The sequence below is a fragment of the Amblyomma maculatum genome, chromosome 5 (assembly GCF_055883805.1).
Source record: "Amblyomma maculatum isolate TAMU_Amacu chromosome 5, ASM5588380v1, whole genome shotgun sequence".
In the NCBI taxonomy this organism is placed as follows: domain Eukaryota; kingdom Metazoa; phylum Arthropoda; class Arachnida; order Ixodida; family Ixodidae; genus Amblyomma; species Amblyomma maculatum.
In genome coordinates this window covers 84,264,114-84,285,038 of record NC_139348.1, presented here as the reverse complement: position 1 = coordinate 84,285,038, position 20,925 = coordinate 84,264,114, and positions in this window count along the sequence as shown.

Here is a 20,925-nt window from a genome sequence, read left to right as displayed (position 1 = left end):
TCGCAGTTTGCAGCCAAGCCAGGGGACAATGGTCCGTCTCTACGGTGAATTTGGCCCCTCCAAGATAGCACTGCAATTTTTGAATGGCCCATACAATGCAAGCGCATTCTTTCTCTGACGCGCAATAAGCCCTCTCTCTAGAACTCAGTTTTCTGCTCAAGTAGAGCACGGGGTGCTCATTACCGTCGTCATCTCTCTGGCAGAGAACAGCACCTAACCCTCGATCACTGGCATCACACTGAACCGTGAATTCTCGGCCATAGTCTGGAGCTCGCAATACCGGACGGCTAATCAGCACAGCCTTCAGGTTTACGAAGGAGGCTTCCTTTTGTTCGTCCCAGACTACATTTGTCGGTTCTGTCTTGCGGAGAGCGTCGGTCAGAGGGCTAGCCAAAGCTGAATAGTTAGGGATGTAGTGATTGTAGTACCCAGTCAGACCCAGGAATGCTCGAATTTCCGTCTTCGTGCTCGGCCGCGGGTAGTCTGCTACCGCAGAAATCTTAATCTCGCTGGGTTTCCTGAAACCTTGACCTACATTGTGACCCAAGTAGTCCACGGTCGCCCTTGCCAGGCAACATTTCTCGGCCTTTACGGTTAGTCCAGCTTGACGCAAAAGGCTCAGTACAGCTCTTAGATGTACCATATGGTCCGCCCATGAGTCGGAAAAAACCGCAATGTCATCTAAATAAGGCACCGCGAATGTTTCACACCCATTTAAAACCCTATCCATGAGTCGGGAAAAACAAAATGGAGCATTTTTGAGCCCGAAACTCATCATTGTTGGCTGGTAGCTGCCCGTCGGAGTGACGAAAGCCGCGTATCTGCTGGCGCGTTCAGTGAGCGGTACTTGCCAGTATCCTCGAGTAAGGTCCAGCGTAGTCACATATGCCGCTCTACTGACCTGTTCTACTCTCTCCCCAATATTCGGAATAGGATACACTTGATCCCTGGTGAGAGAATTTAGCTTTCGGTAGTCTACCACAGGCCTAGGGTCTTTACCTGGAGCTTCTACTAAGATCATAGGCGAAGCATAATCGCTTTCCGAGGGTTTTATTACTCCCAATTCCAGCATGCGAGTTACTTCCCTATCCAGGATTTCTCTTTGCCTTGGAGAGAATCGGTAGCACCTTGATCGCACTGGCACGTCTGAAGTCAGCTCAATATCGTGCTCAGTCAAATCAGTCCTGCCTGGCCTGTCCACGAAGCAGGCCTCAAACTCTGTTATTATTTCGCCCAGATCGGACAGCTGGGATTTCTTTAGTTCTCCTCTCTGCTCCGTCTTTTTGTGAAGCTCCTGAGCGTTGCTTCCTTTTCCGCTGAGGCAAATCAAGTTATCCCCAATCTCCTCAGGAAGGTTTAACGTTAGATTTACCATGGTTTCCCTCTGCTCATAGGGCTTCATAAGATTGCAATGATAAATGCGCACTGCTTTACGCCTATCGGGGATTTTCACTGCGTAGTTAGTGTCAGAAAGCTTTGCAACGACTTCAGCAGGTCCTTCCCACTGTACTTCGAGCTTATTCTTGGGATCATTGGCTTGCTCCATAGTTAAGTCCTCTCGGGTTCCACTTAAAAGTCTCGTGAGATTACTAGACACTGGCGGCAAGAGGTTATTCTCAAGAACGTCCTCATTCCGCGTCTCATCAAATTCACTTTCAAGTTGACTTATTTGAGATGCCTCGCTCTCAAAGTTTTCTGACCCGCTATCTTCCACATAGACCACTGTTTTAACTGCCGTTTCCTCCGCTGTGGAATTTTCTGGTATGAGCAGTGTAGCTAGTTCTCGCGCCTTTGAACGTGTTAATGCTTGCACAACACTGTCTCCGAAAAGGATGCCCCTCTTTCGCAGTAGCATGTCCGATTTGTTGGAAAACAAATACGGATAGCACTTAGGCAGCTTTTCTGAAACGGCAGCCTCGGTTGTTAATTCGCCGAAAGGGCCCTCGATGACCACGTTCGCGATCGGCAAGCACACACTCTGTTCCTCAACTACCTGTCGGATCCATGCACACTGTCCTGTATAGTCGGAAGGCGATACATACGCCGGATGGACAACATCCATCGTTGCGGCCGAATCGCGCAGTACCTTGCAAGGCTTCCCGTTGACTACTAGGTCATGCAGGTAGGGTTCTAAAAGCTGCATATTTTCATCGCAGTCCCTGACATACGAGAAAGCAATCTTCTCTTTCCGGCAGTTGACGGCAATGTGACCCTGCTCATTACACCTAAAGCATGTGAGCGGCTTCCTAGCCTCAAGCTTATTCTTTGTGTTCTGCACGTTGGTCACTTCCCCACTTTTCTCACTGCCGTCCTTTCTAGGGAATTTGCCTGAAGAAACTTTCCTTTCTTCGTTTGCAAATCTAGCAAAGTGCCTTTTCTGACGGTTATTCACACTGAACTTGGGATTGCGGGGCCTATCCACTGCTGGGTTGCTGAATTGTCGGCGCGAAGCATACTCCTCAATAAGTTCGGCAGCTTCAGTTGCCGACTTAATTTCGCCTCGGTCCTGTAACCAATTTCTTTCTTTTTCTGGGAGGCAGTTATAAAACTGCTCCAAAAGAATTCGCTCGACTACAGCGTCCCTATCACTGTAGGAATCTGTGCTCTTTAGCCACTCGCCCAAATTTACTCTTAAATTGTACAGGAATTCAGGGTAACTCTCGTCCCTGGACTTAGTAGCTTTCCGAAAACGTTGTCTGAACGCCTCGGCGCTAAGCCTATACTTTCTCAGAAGGCAAGCTTTGACCTTCTCGTAGTTGTCCGCGTCCTCCTTGCTTAGCCGCGCGACAACCTCCGCTGCCTCGCAGGGCAGAACCGTCAATAATCTCTGAGACCAAGTGTCTCGCTGGAAGGACAGTTTTTCGCAGGTTCGCTCAAAGTTAGCCAGATACAGACCGATATCCCCTGATATCACATATGGCTGCATGTACTTTGACATCTTGAAATCTGCCTCCTTGTTGAGACGAGGTACCGCTAGCTGGGGACAATCGCCCGACCTCTTGCTCAACTCTAGTTCTAATTTCCGGAGCTCAATTTCTAGCTTCTTTTCCTCTCTTTCCCGCTCTTTCTGCTGTCTGAGCTGTTCCTTTTTTTGCCCGATGAGGTTCCATGCTTCACTGAGCTCCTCATCATCGGTTCCCAGATCAGTGATTGCCTTTATAATCAAGGGTTTTCGTGCCAAACCACTTGTATCAATTCCCAATTCCTCACACAATAGCAACAGGTCCGGTTTCTGCAGCTTTTGTAGGTCCATGATCGCTCCGAGTGTCGGCTACTTCCAAAACAACTGTGCAAACTACCAAACCTAAAGGCGTTTCCACACTCTCTTTACCAGTTCTAAAATCTAACCCTGTTCTAGAACCTGGTCCACATCAGAAGAAAAGCCAAGCACTCACCCACACATGCGATCGATGTTCCGAGCTGCCCTCTTGTTGGCCGATTGTTGCGCCTGCTTGTTGCTTGAGATGCCACCTCCGATCACAAGATGTTGTGGCTTGTAGATTCTGATCCACCTCGAATCACCAGATGTTGTAGCTTGTAGATCCAGATCCCACCTCCAGTCATCAGATGTTGTGGCTTGTAGATTCAGATCCCAACGCTGGTCACCAGTCGTTGTGCTTGTAGATTCAGATCCCACCGCTAATCACCAGTTGTCGTGACGCTGGGGCTACGTCGACCCGGCCTTCACTTGGTAGCGTGCAGAGACTCGGGGTTGAAGTAGGATTGAATCTTCGAAGTTGGTGAAATATGTACAAGCAGGTTTAATGGCACTTTGAGAAACTTATTTACAAGATTATTTACACGAAAAAGAAGGGTACATCAGCAAAATGGCAAGCGTTAAGAGTTCATAGCGAGAAGCGACTGGATGAGCCGTTTACCCAGGGCCCAGAGCGACATTTCGTGCTCTGCAGCGTCCTTAAAACCCCCTATGTCCAGCCCCTCTCTGAAGATGCTGACCAACCAAATCCAGGGCACGCCCCTCAGGTATCGGCATCCAATCGAACACATAACTGCACTGATGGTCTGAAGCACTGACTGGTCTGGCATTCATTCGTTGGGCGTGATCACTTGTTGGCGGGAAAAGCTTGGGAACGGCGAGGAGAGGAGGTACATTTCTATTCTTCAGCAAAGAAACCACAGGCTGGTTCTGACAAGTGGTTTTACTTCTCAGAAACCCGAGTGCACGTGGCGCCGCATCCGCTCCCAGCATTGTCCGTTTTCGACAATTGCAAATCTTTCCTGCATTCCTGGGAAATCACTTAATGGCTGTATGCGTCATGCTCCTTTCTTGTCCTGCACGTCAGCGGACATGTCACTCTGTCGTCTCCTTTGGAAAGTAGGCATTCCTCACTGGACGATAGGGCTTATCGACTGGAAGGGTGAACAAAAGAAAGAAAGCACTTCCTGCATTTCCCGCAGGGGGACGTTTCTTTGTGTTTTTCCAGACGTTCTCTTGGCAGGGTCAATTTGGCATTTGCAGAGTGTCCACAAAGCAAAACAGGCTTACAAAACAGGATTCCTGGAAACAGGCTCACTTAGAGCCATTGGACCATCACCACATATTCACAGCACTTATCCATGCCCACAGGCGAACAATAGAGCGCGCAAATGCGGATGCTTGGTCGTAACATTACCCACTGACGTGCCTTCTCCACAAAAACTCTACTTTTGACTGAACACCACACTGCGACGCGTCATTCCGTCAACTGTAGTTTCTTTTAATATCGAAACCCATCCTACGTCACTTCCATCCTAATGCAATGACAGAAGTACACACGGATGCTAGTGGAATCGGTCTCGGTGCAGTCTTTGTCCAACCGAACGATGAACGAGAGCATGTTATCGCGTACGAAAGCCGTACCCTGAGCAAGCCGGAGCTAAACTACACAGTCACCGAACAGGAATGCCTAGCTGTAGTTTTCGCTGTGCAGCGTTTCCGTTCATGTATGTACGGACGTTCGTTTACTATCGTAACTGACCATCATTCACTCTGTTGGCTGCGGAACTTTCGAGACCCATGTGGTCGCCTCGCACGCTGGGCTTTCCGGTTACAGGAATATGACTTTGCCGTGGTGTACAAAAGCGGGAGGTCTCATGCAGACGCAGATTGTCTTTATAGGATGCCAATGGCCATGACTGGACCCGAAAGCGACGATTTCGACAATTATATATCGACCCTCGAGCCAGCGTTCACCGACACGAATGGTTTCAAAACGGAACAGCCAAATGATAGCAGTCTACAGCCTCTCTTTGCCCAAGCCAACGTACCTACAAGCCGTTTTTGAGTGCATGATGGCCTCCTATGGAAAAAGAGTTATTCGCCTGTCAGCCAACGATACCTACTCGTAGTTCCCAAGACGTTGTGCACGGACGTATTGCGTGTTCTGCATGATGATCCGACTTCTGGGCATTTGGGGTCGGTTCGAACACTCCACCGTGCTCAACAAAGATTTTACTGGCCCAGAATGCGCTCGACAATTGAACAATACGTTGCCAGTTGCAAGCAATGTCAACGCCACAAACGTCCAACTGCAACTCCGTCTGGCTTGCTGCAACCTGTGAAGACCCCGACAGCTCCGTTTCATCAAATAGGCATTGACCTCGTAGGTCCGTTTCCGAAGTCCGTGGATGGAAATCGCTGGATTGTAATCTGCGTGGACTATCTCACACGTTACTGTGAAACCGCCGCTGTTCCATCTGCTACGGCGCATCAGGTGTCGCTTTTCTTGCTGCACTCAGTCATCTTACGACACGGGCCGCCACGAATTGTCATCACTGACCGGGGCCGACAATTCACTCCTGATGTTGTTGAAGAGCTCATGCATTTATGCGCCGTAACTTTCCGACACTCGACGCCATACCATACCCAGAAAAATGGCTTGACTCAGCGCTTTCAACAGAACGCTTATCAACATGCTAGCCATGCATGTGGATGCAGGGCTAAAGAACTGGGACACCATACTACCCTTCATCACCTATGCGTTTCATACCGCCACGCATGAGACGACTGGGTACAGTCCATTTTTTCTGCTCTATGCCAGACCGCCACGCTACTCTCTGGATACTATCCTGTCCTTCACAAGCCGTGAAGACCCCTGCCAGGCTGAGACCCTCTGTCTCGCCGAAGACCCGAATCGCCCGATTACGGTCTGGTGCTTCATTAGAACGTTCTAAAGTGCGATACGATGCCATGCCAGTCACCGGCGGGTCACGTACTCTTTAGGTGATTTAGACTGGCTATGGCGTCTAATTCGGCGCCGTGGCCTACATCAACAACTCTTGGCCCACTATGACGGCCCATATGTGGTTGTCAAACGCATTTGTGGTTTAACTTATGGAATAGCCCGCCTGACTGCATCGGGTTGCCGGTCTGCCAAAACCGAACCATGTCATGTTGCCCGCTTAAAGCCGTGTCAGCCTCGCACGACTCACGAACACGCCCAGAGGGCTTCGTCTGAGTAGGGGGGAAATGTCACGCTAATGACGACGATGAAGGATGGTGATGGTGTGGGAGAAGAGAAAGAAGCGTTGGTTTCTGGGCGCTAGTAGGCTTCATCTTGTTCCGCTACATCAGCACTGTAAATAAACACCCCTTCTTATTTCATCGTAACAATATATGTATATATATATATATATATATATATATATATATCGGGTCTTGAATTATTTGGGGGTGGGATTTAAAAAATTCCTATGCAAAATCTACTACCCCATTCGAGCTGAAATAACGTTCACAAAGTAGCAAAAGATAGTCTACGTTATCTGATAAGTGATTCAACATCGGTACTTGCCTAGATTTCTCGAAATCGAGAAAAAACTGCTCTCGGTGGCGTGCACAATTTTCGCAGAAGACAGTCGAAAAGCTATTTTAACATGATGCGCCATCTGTCGAGCAGTGAGACAAGCTCGATCCCGGCCGTTGGCGCGCTTGCCTCGCTGCGCGACAGATGGTGCATCATGTTAAAATAGCTTTTCGACTCTCTTCTGCGAAAATTGTGCACGCCGCCGAGAGCAGTTTTTTCTCGATTTCGGAAAATCTAGGAAAGTACCGATGTTGAATCACTTATCAGATAACGTAGACGATATTTTGCTACTTTGTGAACGTTATTTCAGCTCGAATGGTGTAGTAGATTTTTCATAGGAATGTTTTAAAGCCCAGCCCCCAAATATTCAAAACCCAGTATATATATATATATATATATATATATATATATATATATATATATATATATATATATATATATATATATATATATATATATATATATATAGAGAGAGAGAGAGAGAGAGAGAGAGAGAGAGAGAGAGAGCACAGCTGTGACGACAGTATCAATAATAGTCTACTTACCACCAATGTAGTGTTCTCCTGTATGCTTGACATGCACTTCTCACCAGTGGCGCAGATGTAGCGGAGGTACTGCGTGAAACATCATCGGAAAAAGTTTTCTTCTTGACAGCATTGTGCTTTAATAGGTTACTGTAGAGTTCTGGAACAAGATCTTAACTGCTTATCTGGTAAACACGAGTGATCCATGAGCAAGAGAGCCTTATTGTTGAAAGGAGGCAACATGGTGGTTTTTATAACTGGTGAAGAAACAACGAATGAGAGGGAGACGGATATCAAAAGATTCACTCACAGGTATTTGTAAAAATACTTAAATACTTAATAAAAAAAAATAAAATTACTACTGTTAGACATCCACCTTTAGTACTCACCAGCGAGTTGATGGTACGCGTTTAAGTTTTGATAAATTTTTTTGTGAAATTTGCTTGGAGTCCCAATTTGAAGTTCCAGTTGAGCCAAAGCTTTTGGAAGGACTATAAATTTTGAAAACACAGATTTGCCTAAACTGAGATTATGTTCGGTACCAATTTCAGTCCAGTTCGAAAGAAATTACGTCACCTAATGCCCGCAGAGCGAAATATTACTGAGGCCCTTTTATTTCTGGAAGAAATTTGACAAGAGTAAAATTAGGTTAAGATGTTTCTCAAATTTGGATGAGGTGAAATTTAGGAGATACAGAGGAGTATAAATCCTAATGTGGCCAACCTAAAGTTCTAACTCACCATCAGTTGTCCATAGTTAAATTGGATGGCCCCATCTTGCTGAATAATAGAGGAAAACATGTGTCAGGCCTCATGGCGGCCACAAATATATGGTAACCCACATTAATTTGATGTAACCACTGAGGTTGTAATATTCGGATTGGGATGGATGAAAATTTAGGTCAAATACGGACGAGTACAAATTTCCAAGTTCAAGAGGAAGTAAATTTTGATTGTGACTCACTTAAATTCTGAAGCCAAGTTAGAATTTACAGTAACAAGGTAAAGTCATAGCACAAGTACGTACAAATTCAGACGAAGGTATATATATTGCTTTTTCAGTAGAGTCGAGTTCTGAATTTGCGAACCTATATTTTTTACCACAGAGTTGGGAACATTCGTATATGTAGTACACTGATTTTCGTCAAATATCACAGAACTAAAATTTATGTCATTTAGTGGTGTCTAATATATTGATTGGCGCACCTAAAATACGAAGGCGCCGCTTAGTTGTCAGATTAGTCTAGACCCAAATTACTGGCTAATTCTTAAAAATTCGAAGCTCATGGGTCAGAAGGGGACATCATTCGCGAGGGGCCCACCTAAATCTTGATGTCAGCCCTGGTTTTCACTATAGTGAAATTAGGTTGGAAACTAATTGTGCTCAAATGCGAAATAAGTCATATTTCTGGGGGCCAATTGCCTACATTTTCAGGACTGGATGGCTGAACTCTGAAATGGCCATAGTGATATTAGGTATGACATCAATTTTAGGGAGACTAGTATGACGCCATGTTTGATATTGCAAAGTTCCAGAAACACACTTACTGAGCTGCGAATAGTCAGATTTGATTGTGCAAAGGTTTATATCTAATTCAAATTAAGTCAAATGCTGATATTCTATGCAGACCTAATGTTTATTCTGGTCTACCTATATTTCAAAGGAAGCGTTCAGTTAAAGGTAGTGAGAATATTGTGAAAAAAGGCTAGGTTGAGACGGCAAGGCCAGCGATGCCTTCTCTAGCGTTTTAATCCGATGACAAAACCCAGGCGCGTGCCGGAGCCGGCGCCGCGGGTCGATGATGATTGTATGTATAAATGAAAAAGGAAGGTCATGGCATGAAAAAATTAAAGAACATCCACGGAAGGCTCACACAATCTGCCCGGGGGGTCGGAAGCGGCCAGCCTGGCCGTTCCTAACTACCTGATGCATCGCGGCGCACAAACGGTTTCAAGCGAGACACATGAACAATTTCAGTTCCACGGTTGCGTCGATCGCCTGGGGGATCAACAGGCGTCACTTGTAGTTCACTGGGGAAGTTTGGCTTATGACCTCATAGGGACCTATATAGCGGTGGCGGAATTTGTCACTAAGGCCAGGGGTGCGCAATGGTTCACAAAGCAGTACTTCGTCACCAGGACGAAAAGAGACCACTAGATGTGTAGAATCTCAGCGCGTCTTGCGGGCTTCCTGGCACGCTGCCGTGTTGAGGCGGGCAAGATGACGGCATCTGGCCACACGAGATAAAAAATGGGTAGGTACTGATGTGGAGTGGTCGGGCGTAGAGAAGAAGGAAGCGTCGATAATCGTAGTGGGAGGACGGCCATAAACAAGGAAAAATGAAGTGTAACCGGTAGTTCACTGTACTGCTGTATTATTGGCGAATGTGACGAATGGTAGAATACTGTCCCAATTTCGATGATCTGGTGTGATGTACATGGATATCATGTCCGACAAGGTGCGGTGAAATCGCTTAGTCAGACCCTTAGTCTGGGTATGGTAGCTTGAGGTTGTCTTATTAAGGGTGGATGACGCGTGAAGAACTTCGGAAACGACTTTCGATAAGAAGGCTGTACCGCGGTCACTTACGAGCACCCGAGGAGTGCCATGACGCAATACAATTGATCGCAAAAAGAAATTTGCTACTTCTTCAGCGGAACCAGTCGGTACAGGTGCTGTCTCAGCGTAGCGTGTGAGGTGGTCGACAGCTGTTATAATTCAATGGTTACCCCCATCGGGGAGAGGTAGGGGACCATATAAGTCGATACCGACTACGTCGAATGGCGTGGCGGGACAAGGAAGAGGTTGTAGAAGGCCAGCGGGCGAAAAAGTCAGCCGTTTGCGACGTTGGCACAGAGGGCAGGATGTGACGTATTTGGCAACGGTGGAAGATAAACCAGGTCAAAAGAATCGTTTTCTCACGCGGTCGTAGATTTTGTCTAAACCAAGATTTTGTCTGCTGTAGCGTCATCGTGGAGAGCCGCCAGTATACGTGGGCGAAGCACACGCGGCGCGGTTGGGATCCAGCCAGTTCCATCAGGGCAATACACGGAGTGGAGTAGGATGCCATCTTCGAGCTTGAAATTGCGAAGCTGTCGGCGAAGCCTAGCATTGGGCGGGTCCGAAGCGCCGATAAGGCGGTCGATGATAGGACGGCAGTAGGCATCGGCTAATTGCTGTGAGCGGAGAGAGTGCTTGTTCTCAGAGTCGTCAAAACAAACGGTTGTGAAATACATCGGGCAAAGAGATGGTAGGCTCTGGTCAGAGGTGGAAATGCATTGGGATGAAAAACAGCAAGTTGATTCCGAAAGGGGACAGCGAGAGAGAGCGTCGGCGTCTTGGTGTTGGTGACCGGATTTATAAATGACGTCGAAATGGTATTCTTGCAGGCGTAGGATCCAGCGGCAAAGTCGACCTGTCCAATTTTTGAGTGAAAACAACCAGCAAAGAGCATGGTGGTCGGTCATAACTGTGAAGAGCCGACCGTATAGGTAAGGACGAAATTTTTGGACAGCCCAGACGACGGCAAGACACTCCTGCTCGGTAATGGTGTAGTTTTTCTCAGCTGGAGTCAGAGTTCGACTGGCAAAGGCAATCACTTTCTCACGCGACGTTGCATCACGCTGCAGAAGTACAGCGCCAAGACCGTGACCACTGGCATCGGTTAGCAGGATAGTTGGAGCGCTGTCACTGAAGTGGCCAAGAACTGGATCTGATGTCAGGGCGTGCTTTAGGTCATTAAAAGCAGTTTCGCACTGCTCAGTCCACACGAAAGGGATGCGTGCTTTAAGTAGCTCATGAAGTGGTGCAACAATAGTTGCAAAATGCCTTATAAAACGCCGGAAATAAGACGAGAGGCCGAGGAAACTGCGCAAATCTGTAGTCCGTTGTGGACGAGCAAAGTTCAAGACCGCGATGATTTTTTCAGGATCTGGGCGAATGCCGTCATGGCTGACCAGATGTCCCAGTATTCTAATTTCCTTCTGTGCAAAGTGGTACTTCTTAATGTTGAGCTGAAGTCCTGCCGAAGCGAGACAGGTGAGGACTTCATTCAGGCACGTGAGATGGACATTAAAGGTTGCCGAAAAGATAACAATGTCGTCCAAGTAACACAAACAGGTTCTCCATTTTAGGCCACGAAGCACAGTATCGATCATTCTTTCAAATGTCGCTGGTGCGTTACAACGTCCGAAAGGCATACCATTAAATTCGTAAAGGCCATCGGGTGTTGCGAAAGCGGGTTTTTCTTTGTCGTCCTCGTGCATAGGTATTTGCCAATAACCTGAGCGGAGGTCCAAGGTCGAGAAATATTCGGAGTCTTGGAGAGAGTCAAGGGCGTTATCAATTCGCGGCATCGGATATACATCTTTGCGGGTAATTTTGTTGAGAGCGCAGTAATAAACACAAACGCGTACCGAGCCATCCTTTTTTTTTTAACTAGCACTACTGGGGAGGACCATGGGCTTGTTGAGGGGCGAATTATATGGCGATGTAGCATGTCATTTACATTTTCTTCAATTACTTTTCGTTCAGAGAGGGAAACCCGACAAGGCCGTCGGCAAACGATACAGTTACCTTCAGTAATGATGAGATGGTGCGCAACACTAGTCCGTCCCATTGGTGTAGAAATGGCATCAATTATGGCTTGGTGGTGTCGAAGCAATATCAGCAGTTCATGGCGTTGGTTCGGCGCGAGTTTAGGAGTAATAGTATTTGCGAGAACAGAAAGAGAGACGTCTGACGACACACGTTGCTGAGGCGGAGGGGCGGTGAGCACCATCAAGGAAAAAGGTTGAACATCCACCATGCGATGCAGAGAAGTTCCTTTTGAGAGCACGAGGGATTCACGTGAAGTGTTAGTGGCCACTACTGCCGCTAAGCCGTTGTAGAACCGGACTAGACTTGACGGGAAGGCGATGCCGCGTGCAAGTCGACTACATGATGGTGCTAAGAGTACGTCCCCGTCAGTGAGGTGGTCAGAAACAACATTAAGCAGTTTTTCGCACTGAGGAGGCAAAACCGTATCAGCGGCGGCAACGAGGGGATGATGTCGTTCAGAAAAGTCAGATGAAAAATCGCTGTCTGTCATATGGATAACACGGTCACCACAAGAAATTAATGCTGAAGCGGTTGAGTAAAAATCCCATCCAAAAATCATCAGATGCGCACAAGGTGAGAGCACAGCAAGCCGCACATGATGACGTATGCCGTCGATAACAACTCGTGCGGTGCACTTCGCTGAAGGGCGCAAAGGGATGTCATTGGCTCCGCGGAGTTCAGGGCCACCATATCGTGTTGTCACTTTTCGCAAAAGGTAGCACAAATCAGCTTGAATGACAGAAATTGCTGCCGCTGTATCAATCAAAGCTTCGACAGGTAAACCTGCAGCGATAACAGCAATCACGTTATACGGGCGATCAGGAGGACTTTTAGTAAGTTTGCAGAGTGCAGTTTGCCTCCGGAAACTGCAACACTTAGTTTTCCGGATGGCGGACAGGGAGAGCGGCTACGGGGCGGAGAGGGGAAACTGAGCGGCGGTATGGCGATGTGGACCAGCGTCGGGATACATGGTTCCCACGAGGCTCAGCGGAAGCTCCTGGAAGTGGGGAGGATTGTCAAGGTGGGCTTAGAACAGACCGGCGTTGATTTTATGAGGTTAAAGGCATGACAGTTTCGAAGGTGTCGTAACCACGGCGCTCGTAATGAAGGCGGCGACGACAGAAGCGGGATATATGTCCTCTAATACCACAGTAATAGCAGACTGGTCGGGAGGTCGCCAAGATGCGTAATAGAGTAGTGTAGGTTGAGCCATCGCCATTGCATTGACGTGATCGTAGGTTGGTGCCGGTTGAGCGACGTGCGCGCTGGTCGGCGCTTTGCGGATTGCAGAAGGTTCGGATGTCATAGGGTGGCTGATGGTTGCTAACTCTTCTTTAATCTTATTGCGGAGAACTGTGTCATTAGAAGGTGCGGAAGAATGATCGCACCCATGTCGACAGAAAGTATTGACGGCATTGGAGCTCCTCGAGGATGATTGCTCGAATCATTGCCCGCAGATCAAGGTCAGCAGAGGTCGGACCAGTTGCGAAGCCGGGCTGTAATCGAGAAGACTGCAGCTGGTCGAGGCGTTGACAGGTCGTAATAATTTAATCAACACTTGAAGGATTCTATGCAACTAAGGTGTGATAAACCATAAAATTGATCCCTTTTAAGACTGGTGCACACGTTGAGGTTCTGTCATGGTGGGACTAATGCGCCGACAAAGTGCAAGAACAGCCTCTATGTAAGACGCATATGATTCATCGGGACCTTGAAGGCGGGAAGCGAGCTTGCTTCTTGCGAACGGCCGGGTCGGCGAAGTATTGTCGGAACTGCTGTTTGAAAGTGGACCAGTTAGTAGTTTGGGGTTCGCGATTAATGAACCAGTTTCTGGCGACCTCAATGAGATAGAACAAAACGTTGAGGAATTTTAAAGCACCGTCCCACCGATTATAGGCACTGCAGCGTTCATATGTGTCGAGCCAGTCATCGACGTCTTCGTCGCGACGACCAGCGAACAGCGGCGGGTCGCGTTGACGTGTGGGCAGAGTCGGAGGTGTCGGTGCAGCCGAGGTAGAGGGTCCGGCCGGGTCGGGATTGCTCTCGGTGGACATGATTATGATGGCAGTTGCCAAACGGCGACCGGAACGTAGCTCCAGCAAGAGGCAGGGCCCAAGGCAGGAAGGGGATCGAATTTAACCTCCACCACTTCTGAAAGAAGGCTAGGTTCAGACGGCAAGGCCAGCGGGGCCTTGTCTAGCGTTTTAATCCGATGACAAAACCCAGACGCGTGCCGGAGCCGGCGCCACGGGACGATGATGATGGCATGTACAAACGAAAGAGGAAGGTCATGGCATGTACAAATTAAAGAAAATCCACGGAAGGCTCACAATATGCTGGAAGCCAGTTTTATTAAAATTCGGATGAACGATATTTCGAAGCACCAAGTGATCCCAATTCTGAAAGTCGCCCATCGAAATTTCAGTCCTCCCAAATTTCCTGTTGTCAGATTTGTTCGACACCGATTTTCGTGAACTTTCTGCGAAGTTAAATTTCAAGCATCAAGGACGGCAATATATTGGGACCGGTCAAACTAAATTTAGAAATCATCGAAGAATTGACAATAGGCGGATTAGGTTCGGCACGAAGTCTGGTCAAATTGGAAATAATTCCAATTTCAGCTCTCAGGAGGAGTGCGATTTCCTCGAAATCGAAGTATTTTTATTCACCAGTAAATTTGATATATTATTTAGAATGAACACCACTTCTGAACAAATGAGGCCGTAATGAATTTTTGACGGTCCATGGAGTCAATTTTTGTATATTTCCCACAATACTAAGGTTACACTCAGTTAAGGATACAAGATTAGCTTGTGTAAATTTTGGTGAGATTCTCAACAAGCCAATTTTGACGTTGCAGGGTCAATATTTTCCCGAAAGCTTACCAAAAAATTGGGTCACTTCTCAGTTAATGGTCTGAAACAAGGTTACGTACCAGTTTTGATTAACATTCAATCAAGTGAAATTTGGTAGTCAAGGGAAACAGATTGAGGATGTGGCCCGTTCCGATTTGGTGGTCATCATAGAGTTGGCAACGTCAAATAGAGTTGCATCAAATTTACTGAGATCAAATTTCAGGGTCAACAGGGCAATATTTTTGGGTGCCGTGGCTGTCTGTGCACACCTACGGACGCCTTCCGTAGTTGCTTTGTGCCCCGAAAGCCTCACATGCTCGCGAAAAATAATTGCGACGTCTGCTGTAGTGTCATATGACACCTGCGTTGGCTGATAAGCATAAAAAGAAAGACATCAAACACCCCTTCGTTTTTCGAGATTAAAACAAGGATTGAATGTGCCTTTTTTGACAATTACAAAATTTTTTTAAAGAAATATTGGTGAATGGCACCGTTGTGTGAACACAATGGCAGGAAATTGATTTTGTTCACTAACTTGTTGATAAATGTAAATCTGTAACGAACTACACTTCTTTTTCTATCTTTGAGAAATTTATAATGATTATTAGTAGCCGGCAATGATCTATCAAAAGTAAGAATGACGCAACAAGTGCGCCCGGTACTCCCGAATAGCACACACATAATTTAGCGGAAGTCATAAGGCATTACTTAAAATGGAAGACCTCTATATAGTTTTAGGCGTGCGTTTGCTGCAGAGGGATACGTGCAAGCGAGCGTTGCTTTGACTCCGTGTTCTGTATGATACTTCACTGCACTGCCATTTGTTGCGAGTATTGATATACTTGATTTACAGAAACTGTGAAAAACGCTTATGATAGACCGACAGTGCGAATCACTTATTCTTTCTGCAAAATACCAGGTTTCTGGGATGATTGTTCACTCAAGTTAATCGTATGCATTGCCCTAATAATTGATATGCTCTGCATATCATTTTATCTAGAATTGTTGACCTTGTACGTCCTATCGCGCATTGTTTTGAGTTGAAACGTTTTCAAAATGTTTGTAGGTAATTCTCGCATATACAAGAATGTTTTAGTTGAATAAATATTATTCTTATAGAACGCTTAGCGTGGCCTAATCGGCAGCATATCTGGCTCGCTATGAAACAGTCATGCGTTCGATTGCTTGCTGATAATTGAAAATATATTTTCTGTTATAGACGGAAAAGTTTTCGGTATTACTATAATCCTCTTGAAATATGCAGCTAATCATTACTTCGCTTCACGTACTATTTCGACCCTCGTGTACTCTTTGTTGAAACACATTGTGATGATTGAAATATACGTACGAGATCGCGAAGCGGAGAGCTTTAGCTGGCCAATCTGAATTTTCGTGACATGATAGCTGATGCCGACAGGCGATCGCTTTGTTTTTCGCTTACTTGGAGCCTTGTGGTGTAGATTATGTGACGAAGCGTTAGATGTATTTGTATCGCGTTACGATAAGGCGTGGGCCAGCCTAAGCTACGTCACTCATGCCACTCGGCACAAGGCGCGCCTCTTATCATTGCCTTCGCCGATCGCGCTGGCCGGGGCCTATATAACAGAGCACGGAATAACGGCTGGTGATTCGCCTTGCTGATGTCTGCCTGTCACTCCACCGTTCACAAAACTTTACAATATTTAGACAACAATTTCAAAAGAAGGAGAAAGCCTAATCGTTTATAAGAAAATTAGATTTACTTACTTGAACAATATAGAGCTGAAGGAGTCGCCACCAAGAAAATATGATGCATCTTTGGTGCGCGAAAATTCCCGCATATTGAGCGCACAGCTGGTTGGTGGTCGCTGAGAAGGCCGAGCGCTAATTCTTCGATCGTTTGTGTAACCAAAGGAAATTGTATCAGAAAGTTAAATAGCTGGCGATTGGGGTGGCTCATTTTAGATGGGATGGTGGTATAAGAATCAACAACCCAATGCTCATCGATTACGAGGGATGCACACTGCTCCTATGCCAAGCGTGCACGTAGATACGGCTTGTATAAAGTAGGGCTTTATATAGCGGGTGTAACTTAAGCAACAGCTCGGTACCCTTAAACGTGGAGCTTAGGAGTACGCATTGTTCGTAAAATATTGTTTCCATCAAACAACACCTAAGTTTTGTGCTTTGGAGAAAGCATCATTTTAGATATTACAAAATTAGAATTTTCGCAGTTATGTATTGAAACATTTGTTGTTATGAGTACAATGTCTTCTTCCCTTCCTTTTGGGCCAAAATAACTGTGCGACCTAGTGACTAAAGAACTGTCAACAGTGCGAAAAAAACGTATATTTGCTACAGTAAATATGTGTGAAACTATACAAAATTTATTTTTGTTCGGAATTGCTCACTGAATGTATTTCTTCTATAAACATTATTGGCGTTAGCCCCTTATATGTCAAAATACGTAACACAGCAGAGCGCAGAATATTTTACGCGCAGTAAAAAAATTGCTAACATATTCGGCACACTTTTTCTGCACTTGTAGTTTACTTGACAAATTTTTTGCCTGATTTATTTAGTTTTGGTCATCCCTATTAGCCTAAGTAGTTAGTATAAGTCTGTAATCAATGTATTTTGCAGCTGATTATTTGCCACTTCTACAGAGGCCCACTTTACCAACGGCAGTAATAATAAACCTCCTTGACTGTTCAATAGGAAATATCATCTTTTAAAAATTGGGAAAACAGCCTAACGCAAAATATTAAAGCACGCAAAAGAGAGTGCTAAGGAGACAACGGACGGATGGTGGGCTTTATTGAGGGAAAATCATCTTCGATCTTTCGAATCTCCAGGTTTTTGTTTTCAAATCCTAATCTTTACTTTTTGACTGCAAATAATGCAAGGTAGTATGCTCATGATAATGCACAGAGATAAAGAATAAGCCTTGTTTATTTCTCGTTTCAAAATGTTTTATTCAGGCATAAAGAAATAATGCCTTATTTGATTAGGACTCGTATTCCGAGTTTACATCGTTATCGAAAGTGTCGCTATCTCACGTGACCTGCATTCATCTCATTGGTCGAAACGCGGGAACCGCGTGTTGCCAGTACGGAACCGGAAGAGGTGGCTATATCATGTGGCGTTTCCCCCGATTAGGCGACTCGAGGTCACGTGAGATATCGACACACCGATAACGATGCAAACTCAGAATATCGGCCTAGGTATTTCGAGGGGCAGTTCAAAGCATTCAAGCACTCATTTTAATCTTTTTTTTTTACGTAGATATTGAGAAATTATAGGGCATATAGTGCTAACACAGATTGTCAGCGTAGCATACACGCAAAGGCCGCGCAGTAAAGTACACGAGCAGCCTCTGCCTCTACTATCACACTTTGACGTCCACGTCGGGGATAGCAGGCAGCACCCATAAAATGGGCTTTTATGAACTTATGTTTTTATATTACCGCCTTTTCAGGAACATGCTGTTTCTATGTTATATTTATTATAGAGACTAGATAAGAAAAAAACGACCTTTCTTACCATTCTGAACTTTTTAGGGTCCACATTCTTGGCGATGGTAAATATTGCTTTATGGCAGTCCTTCATAACTGCACCAAATAATGCTTTAGCCCTCATTAGTCTCGGACCTTGAGCTGGAAAAGGAAAGCGTGCAGAAAGCCACTACACCATCAAATAACAGCACCTATCTTTTATATTTACACGCGTGCTACATTGCGTCCTCAACCACAAGATTACGGGTATAAAAAGCCACTGTCAGCTGTGTTAACGGCATTTGCCTTTCATATTTAAATCAGGGTAACTGTCGCTCTGAACAAAACGTTTTACAGGCATGCATATCCCAGGCATACATCAACCTACACATCGAACGCAAGATAATCATTCCTGCTGCTGCTCCCATTTAATTTTATTCTAATTAGGTAAGTCTACCGAATAAACAAACTGTCATGACAGCGTTTCCATGCATAGCAGGAATTTGGTTGTCTTTGGGTAGCAGCGCGCCAACATGGAACAGGCTACCTACGACGCCATAGTAGAGTTTTCTGGAAATCCGAGCAGCTGGGATTATTTGACATGCGCTGATATTTCATATTAGCGGCCGGCTTAGTTTTCTCCTTCACCGAAACGCGGTTATTGCGGCTTGTATAGACCCCGCATCCTTGGGATCTTCAGACGAGTGTTTTAACGACTGGGCCACGGTTTTGTTACTTAGAAGTTTCGAGAAGTATTAAAGAGAGAATGACAATTACACACAAAAAAAGAAAACTTGAGGTTATGGATGATATTATCACGTGTTTGTGAACAGATGCCGAAATCATCAAAAAAAGAGACTCGCTTGGACTGAATGAACTCGAGCTGATTTGCTACCGAAATAGACCGACGCTATTCGGCGCCGGTGATAACAGCAAGCGTGCCCCTCGGTCGTTAATCTCAGAAACACCGTCGCACTCATCAACTCTATACTTAAAGGCGAGGAAGAAACATCTAGATAAAGTTGCAGACAGTGGCTTGCTTAACTTGAAACATTATATGAACACTGAAGTGGTAGGCATCTTCTAGACAAATCTCAACGCATCGCGCGTGATACAGAAAATCATAAAGCTGCGTCTCGCGATTATGAGCATGAGCAACGAATACAGAAATAATCCGTGCGCTAGAATCGCAATGATAGGGCAGCATGCCGGCGGTTGTCGAAAAAGAACAAGTAAACTATTTAAGAGTTCGTGGCATAACTGTCGGCTTGAAATGGCATCGGCTCAACTCCAACAAAACACATGAAAGGTAAACAAAGACATCTAGTGCCTTTAGCGCGCGTAATAGAGTTTCAGTAACACAATATGGGCGATGTCCGCGCGCAACCAGTGCCGCTGGAATAAGGTCGTGCCGTCGGAGAGGACTTCATAATGAAGTTGTCCGAAGCGCCGAATGACTTTGTATGGTTTGATGCACCGCCGCATGAGTTTTGAAGCGAAAAGCTTCACTACGAGGGCCGGAGCCAAGCTGCGCGTGAGCCGGAGCACAGACTTGCCAGTTCTGCGCATGCGTAAAACCGAATGACGTCACAGCCAGGGCCAGCTGCGCAGCAGTATCGGCAGCCACCATCAGAAGCCGCAACTCCGAAACAGCTGAAGATGTTGAGATAGCGCTCGCTTGCGTAGGAAGGAAAGCAAAATTCATATTTAGTGACAACAAAACAGCCATCTACATTTACGCAAAAGGTAGAATCGCACCAGAGGCGATGAGAACACTGACCGGAAAACAGCTGCATAGAATGGTCAGCTTAATATGGACCTAATATGGACGCGCTTCTGTCCTGGTAACGAGGCGCACACGAGTTAGCCGGAGCTCTCTACTTCCGGGTAACCGTGGAGACGCCTGATTGCCAGAACGTGAAGGAAAGTCTATTACAGTAAACAGAAATAGTCGAAAATTATAGACAAAGTAGAAAGCTGGTGCCACCACCGGATAAGCGTTTGAACAAAAAAGAGGCGACCGCATGGCAGCGTCTACAGGCAGAAATTACATCCACCCGGTCTGGGCCTATCACGTCAAGAAAGATGAGAGACAGGACGATAAATGTAAGCGATGTTATAGAGACGGACCCTATGCCACGTAATTTGGGAATGCGCTAGCTCCACAGGGGCTGAGACAAATATACTTATTTGAGAAGCCTGGTAAACCCTTCTGCGGAGTGAGGACCCAACTCTTCAGAAGCAAGCCATCCGCCTGGAGGAAGAGGCAGAAAGGAACCGAGACCTCTTTGCCTGTCTCTAATCGCAGAGGGCCCGGCCCCCGTCCGCTAGGCCTGAATGCCGGGGCGGGGAGTAGGGCACCTCCATTCCGGTGGAAATAAAAGTTTCTCACAAACAGAGCTGCACAGAAATCTTGTCAAGCACTGCGGGCGTTGCCTAACAACGCTTAAGAGGTGTGCGGCTCCTCCTCATTAAAAAAAAAGTGTATATTTGAGAATCAAACATCCACCCTTTGAATCCCCAGCCGAGCGCTTCACCGCTGTGTCACTCCCCGGGTTTTTTTTTTTTCAGCATGGTATTTATTACATGCCTTTAAATTCAGCATAGAGCTTTATACATGATTTACAAAGTAATCAGCCTGTAGGCGAAAAGCCCAATTGAAACATACAAC